Genomic DNA, 19,058 nt, shown 5'->3' with positions numbered 1-19,058 from the left:
CTGACGAGATCTCTGTCACTTGATTAAATCCACAATCTTGATTTATATCACTGAGGCTTGATCAATTTCTTGAGCTTCTTCCAGTGAATTAAGTCCTCAAGTCTGTAGATGAACAATGTTACTTAATCCTTTAACATATGTTACTTTGAGAGATCTCTCTGATGATAAAACCACTATTTACTTGTTACATCCTTATTTGAGTTGAGTTAAATCCTCGAATAAATAAATAGGCTATGACATATGCCTTTCAATCTCCCCTATTTGTTTGTTAGACAATAACAACAAATACCTAGAGGATAACTCAACTAACAAATAAGAAAAAGATATAAACAGTAATGCAAAGTAAATAGCAGAAAAGTTCTGGATTATATTTAACATTTTCCAGATTCCAAAAGAAATTTATAAATGAATACAAGATAGATGTTCCTCTAGACTGAACATATAACTACATTAGTCTATCTTGATTCATAAAGCTCTAATCATATTACATTAAGTTTTGAGCTAATTGAATTCAGCTGTCTTCCCTTCCGAATTCACCTTGAGGACTAGCCCTGCTGGCAAACTCTTTGAGCCTTTCTCGAAGAACTTCATTCAATTCTGAGCTTCTTTTGACTTTGTTGAGAAGAACCCAAATCTCTGATAAAGAACGATTCTCAAACAGATGAAGTGATACCTTGAAAGATCCTTCGCTCTGACAATATACAAATATGCTCATTTCATTTAGAGATCTGTCAAAGGCAGCTGTGATCCTTGAGACTTCAGTCTTGATAGCATTCATGTACACGTCATTGTTTGGATTAGAGATCTCTAGCTAGTCAAGAAGATGTAGAAACTGCCTATCATTGTTTGTGCTCAGCTGAGGCATATCAAGTACTCTCCTAGCTTCATCCCATTTTTCACCAATCTTCAGTTTGACATCTCTTCTCCTTTCTTTAGCTTTAATGTCATGAAGACGTTGCTTTTCAAGAGTTTCTGTTCGTTCAATGTTTTTCCTCATATCAATGATCTGGGATACCTTTTTGAGTTTAGCTTCTTTTCTTTTCAACTCTGACTGCTGCTGCTGAAACTCTTTCTCAAAAACAGGATCCACTTGAGCTTCCTCTTCCCATTCTTCAAAATCACTTTCCTCCTCAGCTTCAAAGAAACCATCTTTATCTTCCAAGACTGGTTCAGTGGGAATGTCAAAAATATCAAATCATCCTGTTCTCCACTATAGTAGACATCATCAGCCTTTCCTGTGCCTCCAGCAGACGAATCTTTTTCTTTTCCCTTTCCACTTCTCCCTTTCTTCTCCCCCTTAGTTGAGGAATCCTCTACAGACTTTCCCTTAGACCCTCCATGACCTCCATCACCTCCAGAGCCTGAGCCTCCACCAGACGGCCCTTCAAAGAAAGTCCTTTGTTCTTCATTAGGGCAGTGAGAATTTTTGATCATGAAGTACAAGTGCTTCATCCCTTCATTGAGATGTTCTATGCCCGTTTCTATCTTTAGAAATCTGGAGGAGTCCAGCGAATGATTCATTTCAACTAGGTCTTCAAGAGATTTCATTCTTGTATGGAGAGAGCAGAAGTTTGAAATGTCTTCAGCTGATAAAGTTGGAGATGCCTGGATTGAGTTAAGCTTTGGTACAACAGAGGTATTCAAATATGATATCTCAGTCCTGATGAGAGCCAGGTGATTATTGACAGAGGTGGAAGAAGAAGACCGTTTAACCACTTGTGCTTTGAATGATTGAGCCTCAGCCTGACTTTTTGCAAGTTGTTCTTTCAGATCAGCAATTTGGGCTAACAGATTTTTAGTATTTGTGTCTGTGTGTGTGCTCACCTGAATATCTCTCCTGTTTGGTTCACTCAACTCACGTGCTAGTGTATCTCTGAATATTATTGCTCGTGAGGAGTCTTCCTGTTATTGATATTCTGTACCTGTAATTAAAATCACCCTAGCCTCTTCAAGAGAGGTCAGTGGTGGTGCAATGGGAATTCACGAGTTCCGATCCTCAGTCAAACCTATCTTTTCATGTGAAATAGATGTCTGAATTGCTTCAGGGATAGATTGAACGAGTTGCCCTCCACTTTCTCCAGATAAATCTACGAGTGGAGAATCCCGTGAGGGAGCCAGAGGTGTTGGATCTGGGAGGGAAGAAAATGACTCTATTAATGGTGGCTGAGAGTCAGATTTTCCCTCAGAAGCATGTGACTACTCTTCTGCCGTAACTATGGCAAGCACTGTAACCGACTCAATTTGCACTCCTCGCTCTGTGTCCTGAGTATCATCTATTGGTCTGTATGCTTCCATTGTGAGTAATGGAAGTGTGCTTGACTCAGTACAGGATGCCATGGCCCTATGGCGAATTTCAATAGATTCATCCTGTTGATAGAATGTCTCTAGTAACTGTTCACTGGCCATATCAAAGTCCATGTCCTGTTGGGAGGACAAGGATGGGCTTTCAGATGCCTCAGTAAATGTTCTTCTTTTCTTGGGAGGAGGCAGAGCTGAGGGTTCATTCACATCCAACAACATACTACTTCCTACTAACCTTCTAGGCAACATTTTAGACAGTGGGGGAGAGGTTGAGATAGGTTGTGACTCTGTGTTTGGCTCTATGACCTGGGATTGAAGCTGCGGTTCTACAACTTCATGGTCAGCCCTATCAACCACTGAGGGTCTTTCAACAGAATTAGGAATAGTTTGTGAGTGAGAAATTATTACCTGAAGTGGAAGAGCATCTGATGTTTAAGCCTGGGTGGCTTGAACCACTGGAGGTTGAACTTGCTGTTCATGACCGGGAAGATTGAAAATTGGTAAAGGAATGTAAGTGGCCATAAAAGCAGATACAAGTACTGGAACTTGCATGAATTTGAAGGTTGTGTCTTGGCGTGTGTAAATCTTTTTGCTTACTAGAGGGGGTTCAGTTACTGAAGAGTTAGCAAAAAGAGCCTTATGCTCAGGTGTGAGAAGATGTTCTGCTATAAGCATAAGAAAACGAGCGTAGTAGCATGAAACCCTACGATTTGTAGAATGATCACGTAAAGCAATAGTGAGACGTCTCAGAAGAATGGGTAAAAGTAGTTTGCCAAAATTAATCCTTTGATTGAAAACAACCGTAAGACCAATATACTGCAGAGTGGAAGTGATGTTGTGAAAGTTGGATTTAGTGTAGTTGGCAAACACTTTGGAAAGTGTATCGAAGAAAATATCCCATTCCGAAACCAAATTGGATTTAGACAACTTGGTTAAATTAATCACCCCCTGATAGTGAATAGCATGGAAAAAGTTTGAAATATCATTTTCAGAGGGTAAATTACAGAAATTGTCCATTGGAAAATTTAACGCTCGATTGACGACTGTTTCATCAACTACATCCTGTGTGTTTGCCACGGTGAATGAAAAAGATATAAAATCATCGGCCACAGTAGAGGTTGTGCAAATCAGTCTGAGCAGATCGACATTTAAAAGCATATTTGATTTAATAGCAGAGCTAACAATCGAATGGTCATTTAAAAATCTAATCGACGGCTTAAATTTTTCCACATCACACTTTTCTGGATTAAAATAACCTACAAGATTATGCGAGACAATTTGGAAATTGAGAGCCATTAAAAAATATAATAAAACAGACACTTTCAGAATTTTAAGAGTAATATTAAGAAAATTCGAATTAATTAAATTAATTTAATAATTCGAATGAAATCAATTATATCCGAAAAATTTAGAAAGTAATGTATCTCGTTAATGTTCTTAACTCACAATAAAAGATCTGAAAAACGCACAAGACACAAAACAAAATTAACTAAAAATACCCAAAAACAAACAAACACAAACTGATTTTGAAGGGAACAAAAAAAACGCAGTGAAAATAGTTTTTTTTTAAAAAAATCGACAGCACTTCCTTACTATATGTATACACACGAATATGTATATATATAACAGTAAAGTGTGCTGAGTAAAAACTCGAGCAAGAAGACAACAATGGCGGTTTGTGTTTGATCGAATAGAGAGAGAGAGAAACTAGACTGCTGGAATTTGAAAGGAAAAAAAATGAACTGATTACAAATAAAAGAAACACAAAACAACTTAAGTAGACAACTGGTATGACAATTGAGGAAAGTCATACCGATTGTCTTCCCGATTGTCATACCAGACAAACGGTTGGAAATAAAAGGGAAAAAATAATTGGTATGACAATCTGATAGTCATACCGATTGTCATACCAGTTTAAAATACATGAAATAAACCTAATAAACTAGAAAGACAATCGATAGTCATACCGATTGTCATTCTAGTTCAAAATGAAAAGAAATATATATGATATATAAATTTTATTACTAGCAAGACTATTGATAGTCATACCGATTGTCTTGCCAGTATAAAAATATTCTGAACATAAAATAAACCAGTTATATATATATACTGAAATGACTTTCAACAAGACAATTTCAATTGTCTTGCCGATTGTCATTGCAGTAATAAAAAATTATAAACAATATTTAAATATATACATAGTTACAGAATATATATATATAACAACAATATTTCAGAATTAATTATTTTTTATTCCATAAATAGATTTCTGTTGAATTTTAACAAATAAAATTCATAGAAAAATATTTTTAGAGAAAATAAAATATTCTGAGATATTAAAATTTAACAAGTTTAATCACTAAAGCTATTCAACATACCCAATTTACCAACTAATCTGGTAAATGTGGATTCGTCAAGAGGTTTAGTGAAAATATCTGCTATTTGTTCTTCTGTTGGAACAAAAAATAGTTCAACAGTACCATTCATGACGTGCTCTCTAATAAAATGATACATGATATCAATGTGCTTGGTCCTTGTATGCTGTACAGGGTTGTTGGTGATGGCTATTGCACTTGTATTGCCATATAGAATAGGTATTTTGTTCAATACAGAGCCATAGTCCCGTAGCTGATTTCTAATCCACAAGATCTGAGCACAGCAGCTTCCAGCAGCAATACATTCAGCCTCGGCCGTTGAATTGGAAACTGTTTGCTGTTTCTTGCTGTACCATGAGACTAGTATGCTACCTAGGAATTGACAACTCCCAGAGGTGCTTTTCCTATCAACAACACTTCCTGCGTAATCTGAATCTGTATATCCAACAAGGTTAAAACTAGATTCTTTAGGGTACCAAATACCTAGATTTGGTGTTCCCTTAAGATATCTCAAGATTCGTTTAACAACAATGAGATGAATATCTCTAGGATCCGCTTGGAACCTTGCACATAAGAATGTAGCATACATAATATCTGGTCTACTTGCAGTAAGATAGAGTAACGAGCCAATCATAACCTTAATGGAGTTTTCACATGGTCCAAGCTTGACAGCTGTAGTTGATGGAGTCCTTGCTAATGCAGAATCCTCTAGATTGTACTTTTTGAGGAGTTCCTTGAGATACTTGGATTGACAAATAAAAGTTCCATCTAACCTTTGATTTACTTGTAATCCAAGAAAGAACTTCAGCTCTCCCATCATGCTCATTTCAAATTTGCCGTGCATTAACTGAGCAAATCTCTTACAGAGATTATCATTAGTAGACCCAAATATTATATCATCCACATAGACTTGGACTAATATAGTATCATTCTTATGCTTTTTAGAAAAGAGAGTTTTATCTATGACACCTCTAATGAAGCTATTTTCAATAAGAAATTCAGAGAGAGTGTCATACCATTTTCTCGGAGACTGTTTGAGTCCATAGATAGCCTTGAAAAGAAAGTAGACAAAATCCAAATGATCTGGATCTTCAAAACCAGGAGGTTGCTCTACATACACCTCTCCATCCAGCTTTCCATTCAGAAAGGCACTCTTGACATCCATTTGATAAACTTTAAAGTTAGAGAATGCTGCGAATGCCAGAAATATCCCGATGGCCTCTAGTCTAGCCACTAGAGCATAGGTTTCATCATAATCAATGCCTTCAGCTTGAGAATACCCATTAGCTACCAGTCTTGCTTTGGTTCTTGTAACCATTCCATCTTCATCTAGTTTATTCCTGAATACCCACCGAGTACCAACAGCTTTCTTGTATGTAGGTCTAGGTACCAGTTTCTAGACTTGTTGATGTTCAAATTGATTGAGTTCATCTTGCATAGCAATCACCCAATCTGGATCATTCAGTGCTTTTTCAATCTTCTTAGGTTCCATCTCAGGAAGAAATCCTGAGAATAGACATTCACTTTGAGTAGTACGTCTAGTTCTGACTCCAACATCTGGATCACCAATAATCAACTCAAAAGGATGAGCTTTATTCCAGACAGTCTGTCTTGGAAGATTTGATCTTGATGATTCGCCTCGAAACACATTGGGATGTTATGTCCTACTAGTTGATCCTTCAGCATCTCCCCCCGAGTTGTTGTCAGGTTGACTTGATGATTCTTCGTCAGTAGCAGTGGTATCTCCATTGTTGCCAATGTTTCCATCACCATTACCTTGAATATCATCATGATTAACAGGTTCTTCACCAGCAACAACCTCAGGTTCTTGATCATGTTCTGATTCTGAATCTGACATATCATCAAACTTCAGTTTCTCAGAAGGATCTTCAGTTTGGATACTAGGGAGTTTAGTGTCATCAAATGTAACATTTACACTTTCAGTTACTTTGTGTTGATCAATGATATACACCCTGTATGATCTTCTTCCATATCCAACAAAAATACCCTCATATGCCTTTGCCTCGAATTTACCACGATGATCATCTCCATCCTTGAGCACGAAGCATCTGGCACCAAATACATGAAAGTATTTGATAGAAGGTTTCTGTTCATTCATAATCTCATAAGGAGTTTTCATGAAGTCTTTATTGATTAGAGTTCGATTGTGAGTATAACATACAGTATTGACAGCTTCAGCCCAAAAGTACATTAGAAGACCTGATTCACTTAACATCGTTCTTGCAGCTTCAATCAATGTACGATTCTTCCTTTCTACCACTCCATTTTGCTGAGAGGTTCTAGGAGCTGAAAATTGTCTGGTAATCCCTTTGTCTATACAGAATCCATTGAGAAGTGAATTCTTGAATTCTGTTCCATTATCTGACCTTATTGCTCTAACAGGGACATTAGAATCTAACTCAATCAACTTGATATGATCAATCACAACTTGTGGTGTTTCATCCTTAGGGTGAAGGAATAAAACCCACGTATACTTGGAATAGTAATCAACTAACACAAGACAGTAACACTTCTTTGACATCGAAAGAACATTAACTGGTCCAAATAAATCCATGTACAATAATTGCAGAACACCAGTTATGGAGGATGTGTCAGTGCCTTTGTGACTTGCTTTCTTTGACTTTCCTTTCTGGCAAGCCTCACACAGTCCTTCTGGGGAGAATTCCAGCTGAGGCAGACCTCTGACCAATTCTCTTTTGACAAGAGAATTCATTGTTTTGAAATTGAGATGGGAAAGTCTCTTGTGCCATAGCCAACTCTCATCTGACAATGCCTTTGAATAGAAACAATTGACTTCAGGATTGCTTCCAGAGTTCATGTCAGCTACGAACATATTTCCTTTTCGGATTCCCATCAAGGAGGGTTTTTCATTTTTCTTGTGCAGAATCTGACACTTCAGCTTGTCGAATAAAACATTGTAGCAGTTGTCACAGAACTGACTAATACTAAGCAGATTGTGTTCAAGTCCTTGCACAACATACACATTTTCAATGATAACATTACCAGCTAGCAAACAGCCATATCCCTCAGTTAGATCTTTGCTGTTATCTCCAAAGGTAACCACTGGGCCAGCTTTCTCAACTACATTTAATAGCAGGGCTCTATCTTCGGTCATATGTCTTGACGATCCGCTGTCAAGAATTCACACTACCGGTTGTACCTGTTTAATGCCCTCTTTTCTTGATGATGAGGTGTTTGCATCACTAGCCATGAGAGCAAGATTCCTAACTTCTTCATCTTCACTGTCAGTATCATCCCAGCTTCTTCCCTTTGCCAGGTAAGCCCTTTCAGATTTACTCTTCTGATTAGAATCATAAGAGTTCTTCCTAACTTGATTTGGCTTCCTGCATTCTGTGGCAAAGTGTCCCAACTCATTGCAGTTAAAGCATCGAATGGTGCTTCGATCAACCATCCCTGTTTTATACCCACCACTGCTGGTGTTAGAGGATGAAGATCCACCTTTCTGGAATCTGTTGTAGTTGGACTTGTACTTGAACTTGGGATTCCTCTTGAATCTGACATTGGAGAATCTCTTGACAATCAGGGCCATTGACTCATCTTCCAATTGCTCTAGTTCTTCCAAGGAATAAAAATCATCTCCTGATTGATTTGTAGTAAGAGGATCAAATTCTGCTACTATCACATTTTCTTCAGCCTTGGAAGACTGTACCATTCTTTCTGACTGTTGAGATTGTTGTTGTTGTTGTGGTTGTTGTTGTTGTTCTTCAGCTACTAGAGCAGTAGACGTGCTGACCACTCTTCCTTTCCCGTAGACTTCCTTCTGCTGAATCTGCTCCAACTCATAGGTTTTTAACACACCATAGAGCCTTTCCAAAGAAATCTCACTCAGATCTCTTGCTTCTCTTATGGCAGTGATTCTATGTTCGAGATGAGTTGGCAGTGTTAAAAGGAACTTTTTGTTGACCTCCCTGATTGAATAGTATTTACCATTAATGTTCAGGTTGTTGATCAATGCATTGTACCTCTCAAACACTTCAGTGATTCCTTCTCCTGGATTGGATTTAAAGTATCCATACTCAGAGGTTAGGATTTCTAACTTGTTCTCCCTAACTTCCTCTGTGCCTTCATTAATCACCTCAATAGTTTCCCAGATGTGTTTGGAATCTTTACAGTTCATCACATGTCTATTCATCAAGGGATCAAGGGAATCTACTAAAATTAATTGAAGGCTAGCATCTAGGGAGGCTTCTTCTTTTTCAGCAGGAGAAAAATCCTCAGGATTCTTTACATAAGTTCTAGCTTTGGTAATCACCACATCATTTTTTATTACCTCTGGTTCAATAACCATCGGAATTTTTGGACCCTTCTTTAACACTTCCAGATATTTGGGATTTGCAACTTGTAAAAACAATAGCATCTTCTTCTTCCACATAACATAATTTTCTTTATCGAATAGTGGAATTTTAATGGTTCCAACTTTTTGTGTAGTCATTATGAATTTTTGAGTAAATAAAAATTCAAGGAGTGAAAGAATTACAAAAGTCTAGGATCTTGATTTGTTCATTAATCAGAAGGCTCTGACACCAATTGTTAGGTCTCAATATGTTTGTAGAAGGGGGGTTGAACCCAAACTATACCGTTTAATCGAATAAAATGCGGAATAAAAAAGGTGAAACAAAATTCAAGTTTAATAAAACTATTATTAAACTTGAAAGGTGTTACAAGAACGGTATCGTTTACAAGGGATTAATCTCAAATAAATTATTCCAAATCTAGAATAAATTCGACATGAACTTTTTCTATTTTTGAAATAAAAAGGATCAAATGCTAAAAGCAATTTGAGATTAAGTTCTAGGGATTTTGATCCGCTAGATAGTTACACAAGAACAAGAAAAGGATTTCTAGTGGTTTAGATTTAAGAATGAATACTAGAAATTAATGATCTGAGAAATTGCAATAAGTTCTCTGCTGTTTTCTTGGTTCTGTGTTCTTCTGTTAATTTGATATTCAATGCCCTGTCTGTTGAAAATCAGCTGCTGCTCTTATTTTAAATCAATCCTTGATTTAACTGGCAAGACAATCATGTTAGCTCAGCAAGACAATCCTTTTAACTGGTAGAACTTTCGGTAGGACAATCTAATTGTCATACCGATTGTCATACTAATACAAAAGATTGTCTTGCTGAATTAATTTTGAATTAAATTCAAAATCAATTCTGAAAAACCATAATATTAATTCAGAATTAATTAATAAATTAATCCAATTAATCAATAAATTAATCTTTGCAGATATAATTTATTTTCTTAATTAAATTATACGACTTAATTAATTAATAGAGAATTAATACTATTCTTGAACAGCAACCACTCTTCTGACAATCTGCTGAAAATCACTGAAACTTATGAATCCATTTCACCACTTCAATGTTGACACTCGATGTACTGTCTGGTTCATGAATGACTAACATCTGTGATGTTTCTTTATGTCTTGATTTTCTTCAGATTAAATCCCTGTAATTAATTGATACCCAGACGAGATCTCTGTCACTTGATTAAATCCACAATCTTGATTTATATCACTGAGGCTTGATCAATTTCTTGAGCTTCTTCTAGTGAATTAAGTCCTCAAGTCTGTAGATGAATAATGTTACTTAATCCTTTGACATATGTTACTTTGAGAGATCTCTCTGACGATAGAACCACTATTTACTTGTTACATTCTTATTTGAGTTGAGTTAAATCCTCGAATAAAAAAATAGGCTATGACATATTCCTTTCATGAAATCAACTAACTCTCCAAGAAAAATTCTGCAGAGCTTCGATAGTGTTTTTGCTGAGAAGTGTTTTTTCAATCTGCTGCAAATTTGGTTTATGTAGGAGGTAGAATGTAGGAGCGATAAGGATTAAATATGTGGATTAACCATGTTCATATATTTTAATTTGACCAGCTTGCAAGACTAATTTATATGTAGACCAAGAGTGTATGCGGCGACTTAGAGTAGTATTCTGTGGCGACCAGTGTAGGAGCCGTCTTTGCCTTGCAGTATAATTCCCCTATGGCGACTCATGCAGTAGAGGAAGGAAATTATTTGCATGCATTTGATTTCTTTTTCTTCCGGATAAAAGCCAACAACAGGAGGGGATGTGTTGATTCACATGGTGCAAGTGGAGGGATTCTCCAGACGTGCTATACACTCGCGAGTGGAGAAAAGAACAACCGCCTTTTACCTTGGACTTTTCTCCGTCTGTGGCGACCACATGCAGGTGCAGTCCTTCGATTTTGACTTGTTTAAAATAAGATCAAGTAGTACAAGACTGGTTTGTCAATCATGTGCATGAGGGATTATTTACGCAGGAAGGAAAGCACATGCGCCAAGAAAGCTACTGTTGTGAAGCACGCACCACGGAAAAGGGGGGTGATCCCTGCGTGCGTGTCACGCGCGAGTGGGTAGCTCAGGAGAACACACAAAAGAAAAAACACTGCCAGCTTCTGTTTGTACTGATTTTGTATTTCATTTATCTTTGTTTGTACAAGTATCAGGCGAGCACATGCATGTGGGTCCCGAGATTAAACTTTTTAAAAAAAACAAAGCACACAAATGAATTGCACCTGTTTTGCTTCTAAATTTTCTTTGTACCAAAACAACAGCTCAGTTTCTTTTGCTTTCAAATAATCGGATTTTATGGCTAGTAACTAAAAATGAATACTTGACATTTAAAGTAAATAAATAAATAAACTTAAGTTTATTTATTTATTTAATAAAATTTAAACATTGATTTTAATTTACCAAAATTAAATATTGACATTAAATCAAATAAATAAATTTTTTGAGATTCATTTATTTAATAAAAATCAATTTTAATTTATTTATTTTGAAATCAAGTTATAATCTAAAATTAAATAAATAAATGAGATAAATTTCAATTATTCATTTAATAAAAAACCAGTCATTGATTAAAAATAAATCCCGTAAATCCTTGAGTTGTACTCTCTGTATCTGCAGGCCTTCTAATCTCCGGAATTTTGTACCTCAACATACTTCTAGACTCCTCAAGTACAAAACCCACTTAACAGTGTTCCTAAAAATAATATTCTGTTTCCTTTCACGGATCATTGACGTCTCGTGCACGGGTCTGGTTCACAGACGACTAGTTCCGCTCTCAGGCATTCATATTATACCCGTATAAACCACTGTTAAGTCTTCTACCAAATATAACCAACTACACTAGGAATCCTTGAGGTCTTCACACTGATTTTGACAACTGCTTCGAATGACTCCAACCTTATTCCTCCGATGCCTGAACATATTAATGAACTTTATACCGATCACTGTTGACGTCTTCTTCACTGCACCTAACAAAAACTTTTGTGTATATACCCAATTAAACAATCTGTACTGATTCCAGTGGAACATAGATTATTTTAAAGTCCTTGTTCTATGTTGAGTTATCCAAACCAGTATTGTTGAGTTATACATACAACTTCAATCTTGCTCAACACATAGTTTATCTCAAAATAAAAGTTTTATATCATCCATTATCTGTCTTAAAAGATTACATGAGAGGGGTATTTGTAGGCTTAAACAATAACCCAAACCCAATAAGATTCCAAGAAAAATTCAATATCAGCTTGAATTAGCCAATATCTGAATCCTTCCAAGAAACAAATTTAAAAACAAAACCCGAATAGAAAAAGACAAAAACCAAATAGGAAAATAAAATCCTAAGTGTTCAAAACAAGAAAAACCCTTTCAAGTGAAAGGTAAAAACTTTCACTGCAAGTTTTTACCCGTGAACAGTGCCCGTGAACAGTGCCCGTGAATAGTGCTCGTAAACAATGCAAGTTTTTACCTTTCACTTAAAAGGGTTTTTCTTGTTTTTATGGTGCGATCCACATCAATTTGGTATCAAGAGCCAAGGTTTTTTTTCTCCAATTTCTTAATTGTTGGGAGATCTAGGTTTCTAAAAAAAATTACTATCCATGAGTACTGTTCCCGGCACTGTTCACAATTTACTGTTCATCGGCACTGTTCACGGGCACTATTCACGGGTGCTGTTCACCAGATTTTTTTTGTATTTTTTCTTATGGCTTTAGATCAATTACTCAGAAAATTACTTGTAAAATTGGATAAGATTGATAAACGTGCTCAAAATCTTGCTAATTCAACCGAATCAAGGTTTGATGCATTGGGTAAAATTTTAACTAAGGTGAAAGATAGTGATGAAGTCTATGATCCCGGCATAGAGCTTGGTTATTTGACAGGTTTGGGTAGTACAGAAGATTTTGTTGAATATGTTACACAAGCTTACAATATTTGTACTTATACAGGTTGGACTGAGATGAAAATATTCAAAATTGCAGCGCTTAAACTTACAAAGGAAGCAGGATTGTGGTTTGATAATCTAAACGCAAAAAGAGTTAAATCTGGAAAAGAAAAGATTATGACTTGGACATCTTTGAAGAAGAAACTTTATGCACAATATATTCCCTTGGATTATAAATTAGAATGTATAATGAAGATGATATCCCTCTCTCAAGGTACTATGAGTGTTTCTGAGTATACTTATGAATTTTATAGATTACGCCTTATTTGTTACTTGGAGGAGACGGAAACAATGAAAATTGGAAGATTTATTCGTGGATTGAATTTTCCTATTTATCAAAAAGTTAAATCAAGTCCATATATCTCGTTTAATGATGTATGCAATCTTGCTTTGGAATTTGAATCTTTTCAACAAGACGAGAAATTGAAGTCTTCCCTTCACGAGTTCACTCTTTCAAAAGAAACTAAAGAAGAAGACTTTATCAGTGTGGAGAAGGTTGCGGATCTTGTTGTTGATTACCAGGTGTTATGTGTGGCGACTATATCAAGTTTCGATAAAAAGGATGAACCAGTTTTAAAAGAAACTATAATAGAGAAGCATGAAGAAAGAAAGTCACATGATGATAAAATCTTGATTGTTGAAGAAAATCAAATAGATACATCTCTTAAACTTATGTACCGTGACATGGTAGAAGAGAAAGAGGTACGAGAGGATATATTGCAAACTAAAGAGTTCGTGTACGAGGAAAACAACATCATCATCGTGGAACACATTGATTTTCTGGGGGTCGAGAACTTGTTGACTGAACCTATCTCAATAAACTATCTTATTCTTTCGACTTTACTTCCTAAGATACTGGTCATGGAATTGTAATTCAACACTTTCAAGATCTACGAGAAATCATCTTGTTATGTGCTTATTCTTAAATACTTTAGAACTCGAGGACAAGTTTTCTTCAAAGGAGAGGAGAATGATGTGGATCAAGGAATGAAAATGTGATGTGGATCACACCACAAAGAAAGGAAAAATAAGAAGAAAAGGGATAAGAAAAAAAAGGATAATTCAAAAGAACACAATCAATCCAGAAACGTGAACTTTGAATCTCAAATTGCTTAGATCAATCCAGAAACTAAGTAATTCGAATCTAACCTTTAAAACAATCCAGTAGTTGAAGTTTAGAGAGAAGAAAAACTACTCATAGTTTATCTCAAAACAAAAGTTTTATATCATCCATCGTCTGTCTTAAAAGATTAGATGAGAGGGGTATTTATAGGTTTAAACAATAACCCAAACCCAATAGGATTCCAAGAGAAATTCAATATCAGCTTGAATTAGCCAATATCTGAATCTTTTAGGAAACAAATTTAAAAACCAAACCCGAATAGAAAAAAGACAAAAACCAAATCCAATTAGGAAAATAAAATCCTAAGTGTTCAAAAAAAGAAAAACCCTTTCAAGTAAAAGGTAAAAAATTGCAATCAAAATTCTAATTAATAATTATATAATAATCAGCTACTTGTACAACTTCATGCATCGCTCCTTTATTCCTTGTTGTCCAAGTAAGCTTCATAACCCATGTTTGCATCCTCTCCAATTGAACATCACCACAAGTACGTGTACCCAAATTCAAATCAACATATTCATTCCTTGATCCTCATCAAAAGTCATATGGTTCATTGATAGTGGGTGTTCCAGACATATGACAGGTGATAAGGCCCTACTATCACAGTTTGAGGAGAAGGCTGACCCTTTGGTGATATTTGGAGATAACAACAAAAGATTCATAATGGGATATGGCAAGATTATTTTCGAAAATATTGTCATAGATGATGTAGCACTGGTAGCTGGTCTTGAAGTGAATCTTCTCAGTGTTAGCCAATTTGCAGACAAAGGCTTTGAAGTCTTATTCAACCAAGAAGAATGCACTTTTATCAGCAAGAAAAGTGGTGAAGTTGCTCTGAAAGGAGCAAAAAAAGGAAGCTTGTTTGTTGCAGACTTGGACTCCACAAATAATGATGGAATTTGTTGCTTCTACACCAAGGCATCAGAAGAACAAAGTAAGCTGTGGCATAAGAAATTGTCTCACTTGAATTTCAAGGCAATTAACACCTTGGTCAAACAAGAGTTAGTAAGAGACATGCCTAAACTGGATTTTGCTCAAGTTGAAGTTTGTGAAGCTTGTCAGAAAGGAAAAATGAAAAGATCAAGTCACAAGTCAAAAACTATGAATTCTATAAGTGCACCATTGTAACTTATTCACATGGACTTGTTTGGGCCAGTAAATGACTTATCAATTTCAAGGAACAAATATGCACTTGTGATGGTGGATGATTTCTCAAGATACACTTGGGTAGAGTTCATGCACTCTAAGGATGAAACTCCACACATCATAATTAAGCACATCAAGAAGATAGAAAAACAAGCTGAAGATCACAATTGTGTAAAAAGATTGAGAAGTGATAATGGAACTGTTAGGTCACACAACACTGTAGAAGGGGGTTGAATACAGTGTAGAATACAATCAAATCGATTTCGAACACAAGTAATAGTAAATATATATTCGATATAATAAACTCCGTTACAATGGAATTGTTCTCTCTCAGTGATGAACAAATATCATGAGAGCTGCTAGGTTACAATGTACGATCTTCTCGATAATGATAACACATATAGTGTAAACCTATGTCTGTGTTTATATAGTACACAATTACAAGATAACTTCTAATTGATATGAAAGATAATTCTATCTCCTAAAATATATCAATCAGATATCTTATACAAGTCTTTTTATCTTCTAACTCTTTCCATGCATATCTTCTTTTGTATTAGTCTTGATCTTCTTTCCTGTAAATCAGCTTCCTTCTTTAACTGTTAGTCCTCTCGTACTCAAGTTCTGATATCCATCTTCTGATATTTATCTTCTGATAATCTAAGTTTTGATATCCTCAAGTTCTGACTTCCAGTAAGTACTGATATTTCCTGTTTGTTAAGATCTGAAAAAACTAAACATGAAACATATTAGACATGACATCTCAAATATATCTAACAATCTCCCCCAACTTGTAAATTGTGCAAAAATATAAAAGTTAATAGATTTGATGATGTCAAAAACATTTAAGTTTGAATTCAATGAGAGTTTAATAAGACTATTAACTACAACTTACATTCCTTGTAGCTTTACCAACTTCACTGGATCAATTTGAATACATAATGATTCTTAACAAAATCTCTTACCAGCTTGTCTTCAGCTTTTCTCAGAACTTCAACTAACTGTGCTTTGACCTGCATCAGTTCTTCATCTTTACTATCACCAATTTGATAAATGGCTGTTCTGAGAGCTTGAATTGATGTTCTTTCAAGTCCATCACCAAGTCTGATAACTCTAGGATGTGAAGAGTTTTCATTATAACATAAGCATTTTCCTTTCCGAATAACTTCCACCTTAGCAGGGTTCTTCAGCATGGGAATTTCTCTTCCATCACTTTCCGTAATCATTGGTATATACTGAGAAGTCTTTATACCAGAGATTCTAAATAGATCTCTTATAGCCTTCAAAATGTATTCTGACCATCTTCTTGTAACATCAGATTTTACTTCCAGAATGAATATAATGAAGTTCTCTGTCAGACTTCTTTAGCACATCAGTATCGGCTAGTCTGTAAGTTAATCCATCATAGAGAAATAAAATCAATTTCTCCTTTAGATTATCTTTATCATGAGCATCTATCACAATTTGAGTAGACAACACTTTGTCAAGGTGCTTTTGTTTGATTTGTTCATATGGTTTGTCTGTCAACATGAAAGGATCTCTTAGAGTAACTTCTACTCCTGTTTGTATCTTCTCTTTATCAGAACCTAATCCAGCTTTATCTCTAGGTTGCTAGGATCTCAATCCAAATGTTGCGAGTGGATTTATCATAAGATTAGATTTTGGTTCAACCGGAGTAGATTTCTTCCATAACAGCTTCTTCTTATCAGTAATTATCATCTTTTCCAAATTAACTTGGTCAGAATTTACTGTTTTTTCTATAACTTGTTGTTCTTCATTCTCAACAACTTGAGCAGTGTCAGAGGTTGTTTTAGATTCTTCAATTATCTTTCTTCTCTTCAGAATTTGAACAGTTTCATCTTCTATAAAATCATCATCATACATTATAGTTTGATAGACTGAAATGGAAGAACTTATCTTTTTCTCAATCTTGAAAGGTTCACTAACCTATTATTTTCCTTTTGACTTAGGATCAATCTCAGTTTATGATCTAGTCTTGGAATTTGAAGTCTCAGAATTTGACTTTTCCCTGATCACAATGCCTTTTTCCTTAGGCCTTGGAGGTGAGGTTTCTTTGCATCAGAAGCTTTAGACTTAAGATTTGTCTTCTCAGCAGTGGATCTAGCTTCTTCCTCCTTGAGAGTTTCCAAATCCATTCCTGGATTTTGTTTCAGAAATAATCTTCTAGCTATCTCCTCATCAAGTGTTTGGATTTTAGGATTTCTGTAATAAACAGTAGTCTGCTTCCCTTTTAGCTTCAGAGTTTGTAAAAACTTCTGAGAGTCTTTAGATCCTGACTGAATCAGAATATCAGAACTTGGCATCAGATTTTGCTTATCAGAACTTGACTTCAGACTTTTAGCATTCACAACATCAGAACTTGACTTGTTCTGTATAGAAGATTTTCCTTGAACTTTTCCTTGACCTCTACTCTTATCAGAGTTTCCCTGGTCATCACCTTTATCATCCTTTTTCTTCAGTATTTCAGTAGGTGAGCATTTGGACTTAACTACCTTCTCCCCCTTTTTGGCATCATCAGTAAGTAAGAGAGAAAGAAGAAGTTCAACTGAAGATTGGATTTCATCCAATTAAGCTTTCTGAGAAACTTGGTTAGTCAGGACCTCAGCAATTTGGGCCTGTTGCTTCTCTTGAATCTTCTCAATGGCTTCAATTTTCTCAAGAGTAGGTCTGATATATCTGTTTTTGTCAAGCTTGATCTGTAGATCTAGCTTATCAACATGTTCCTTTAGTGTATCAACCTTTTCATGAGTAGAAGAATGTAGACCTTGAAGATGTTTGGTAGATAGAGCAGTGATCTTGAGTTGTGTCTTTAAATCAGCATTTGTGAGCAACTCATCAGCTTTAGCAATATGTTCTGTCAAAACATTAAAACATGGAATGAAATCAGTGTCATTCCACATTTTGGTCCACTCCACACCTCTGTGAGTATCCTCCCAAGGAATAGGTGCTTCCTGTTCAACAAATTTCTTAACCAATTCTTCCTTGCCTAGAATGGGAACTGGAGTCTCAACAGAAACATTGTCTTCAGAACTTGAGGAAGACTCATTATGTTCTGACAGCACAACAGTGTGTGAAGCAACTGGAGATTCAGGAACAACTTCATTTAAATTCTAAACATCAGAATTTATCTCCAGAGCTGGTGTGGTTGATGTAGATGGTATCTCAGCATTTAAAATTGGAAAATGAGTTGGAGATTGCTGAGCTTCCAGATAAAGAACATTTGATATATTCAAATTATGAATATATATTTCAGAAGTTGTAGATTGTTCTTTAGCATCATCTGTAGCTTTAATAGGAGAGACAGGAGGTGTTGACACAGTATCCTGAGCTTGAGTAGGAAATGGCAGAGCTTCAATTACCACAGGTTTTGATGAGATCAGAGATTCCTGATCCCCTTCCTAAGCTTCAGTTGAATCCTCAGATATAGGCTTGGCCTTGTACCTTTCTGCCCTTGTTTTCTTTAGTCTCCTTGCCAGTGAAGGAGTTGCTTTAGCAGCTTCAGAACTTACAGATTTCCTCTTTAAATTATCAGATGTTTGAGCTGTAGTTTCTTTCTAAGAAGTAACATTCTCAGCTCCAACTATCACAGGTTCTGATGCATGAACCCGTGCTTCAACTGTGTCCTCATCATCACAATTTATTATTGACCATAATTTCAATCAAAACATTCATCAAAGGATAAAGTTCAAATAGATGAAGTAAAGATTAACAAATTACAATTAGAACATGCACAATCACATAATATGAGAGAAACAGAGACTAAATCTTGCAATTAAGGGAAATTCC

The sequence above is a fragment of the Apium graveolens genome, chromosome 9 (assembly GCF_009905375.1).
Source record: "Apium graveolens cultivar Ventura chromosome 9, ASM990537v1, whole genome shotgun sequence".
NCBI lineage: Eukaryota > Viridiplantae > Streptophyta > Magnoliopsida > Apiales > Apiaceae > Apium > Apium graveolens.
Note: the sequence above shows the minus strand (reverse complement) of the source record.